The following is a 1,991-nucleotide window of genomic DNA, read 5'->3' on the forward strand; positions in this document are numbered from 1 at the left end:
AGGAACAGGCGGGGGAGGTCCCTAAGGGAGGGCGTCTACTAAGGGAGGCCAAAGAACAGCTGTGTCTGCATCGTGGTGCTGGTGAAAGAGCCACGGACTGGCCACGGAACACAGGGCCCTGTCTGGGAAGAAGTCTAGCCAGAGTGCTCCCGAGAGGCCAGAGGGGCATGCTGTCCAGAGAGACTAGTCCTTGGAGAAGGACATCCTGCTTGGGCAAGTAGCGGGGCAGTGGAAAGAGGGGAGGGTCTTCCCAGGATGGATGGACACAATTGAGAGGATGGTGCAGGACCAGGGGCTGTTTCACCCCGTTGAACTTGGGGGTCACCGTGTGTGGGAGGGGAGAAAGGACTGGGAGATGAAGCAGCGGGCTGGAAGGCTGACCACTGTCCACTCGGGTGAAAGGGAGGTGGGAGGTCCGTGAGGGGGAGAAGAGGAATCGGGAGGAAGGGTGAGATAGGGTACTGGGGGTGGTTTGAACTGTTGTGTGCAGAGATGGTGGTCTGAAATGTAAGCCCCACACCTAAGTAACAGAAAACATTCATGTAAAAAAAAGAGAGAGAGGGGGCAGGCCCTTCAGGTCTGCTCAGGTGGAGGGAAGGTGAAGGCTTTATCTTTGGCCCTGAACTGAGAAAGAGCTGGGGGTGAAGCTCCCCCCGCCTCCCCCCCCTGCTAGAGCCACCAGGCAAAGGGTGCAGGTTGGTGGTGGCAGCACCAGCAGCACTTCCCCAGGTCTGTCTGGGGTTAAGCATGGACAGTGGGGGCAGCTGGCACTGCCACCGCCCTCTCCAGACGGGCTGGGTTACCCAGGGAAGAGGATCATAGCAGAAGGCGAGCTGGCTGGCGGTTACCGCGGCATACAGCAGACAAAAGAGGTCCCCGGAGCTTCACTGTTAACGTGGGGAAATGGGGGTAGATGATGGGAGGGCAGAGTCAGCTGAATCATGCCCCCCAAAACTTATTTGGCCTACTGCCCCTTTTCAGAGGGGCGAAAAATTACTCATTGTGGCCCCGGCCATGAAAAATTCCTGTTCTCCATCCCATAATCCAGGATAAAGTGCAGGTCTCTGCTTCTGCAGCCTCCCTGGATTGTCTCCATGCCCCACCCCCACGGGGTGCCATCACCCACTTTGGGGAGCACTGCTCTAGGGCAAGGGGGCGCTTCACAAACATGAGATTGAATGAAAGATGAGCCTGCATGACTTGGGGAGGCTCCCTCTGTGCAATCACAAGGTCCCAATACAAAAACCACACAACAATCAGCACCATGGAGACAATGTCCACTCATAGTGACCCTGCAGGACAGGGGAGACTGTAACCCTTTACGAGAGTAGACAGCCTCATCTTTTTCCCGGGAACGGCTGGTGGTTTCAGACTGCGGCGTTCAGCCCAGCATGCAACCGCTAAGGACTCCTTCCTAATACGACGGGGTTGCAAGAGGCCCGCAGGGACACGGAGAGGGCTCCAAAGAGAAGGGCATTTCCCCATCAACGTCTGCAGCCCCCTCATAAGAGGAGGGCAGAAAGTCAGGGAGAGGAGCCCCGCAATGTGAGAAGAGACTTGGACACTGGAGCAACTCGCTCTGAGGATGGAGGATGAGGCCACAAGCCCAGGAGAGCAGGCAGCCTCTCCAGACTCACTGCCATCGGGTCAGTTCCACTCACGCAGACCCTCTGCACACCGGGCGGGGCAGCGCAGCCTCTGTGGGTCTCTGAGACTGTTACTCTCCACGGAAATAAAAAGCCCGATGAATTTTTTCTCCCTCAGAGCAGCTGGTGGTTCCAAACTGCTGACCTCGTGGTTAGCAGCCCAGCTCACAACCAGTCCACCCACAGGGCTCCTCCAACCGCCTCTAGAAGGTGCAAAGTGGAAGAAACGGATGCCCTGCTCTGCTCTCCTCTCTCGTCTCTCCGGAAGGAACCAGCCTGCTGACACCTTGAATTTCATCCAGTGGAGATGAGGTCAGGCTGCTCACCTCCAGAATGCACACACAC

General features: G+C 57.2%; 1 protein-coding gene across 2 annotated transcripts in view; it reads right to left on the minus strand.

The window, feature by feature from the left end:
• RASA4B (RAS p21 protein activator 4B) overlaps positions 1-1,991 on the minus strand; it is a 27,506-nt gene that overhangs the window by 1,204 nt on the left and 24,311 nt on the right. The gene's annotated exons all lie outside the window — the stretch shown is intronic.

Source organism: Echinops telfairi, unplaced genomic scaffold (genome assembly GCF_000313985.2).
Source record: "Echinops telfairi isolate 266 unplaced genomic scaffold, ASM31398v2 ScPeMD7_5;HRSCAF=22, whole genome shotgun sequence".
In the NCBI taxonomy this organism is placed as follows: Eukaryota; Metazoa; Chordata; class Mammalia; order Afrosoricida; family Tenrecidae; genus Echinops; species Echinops telfairi.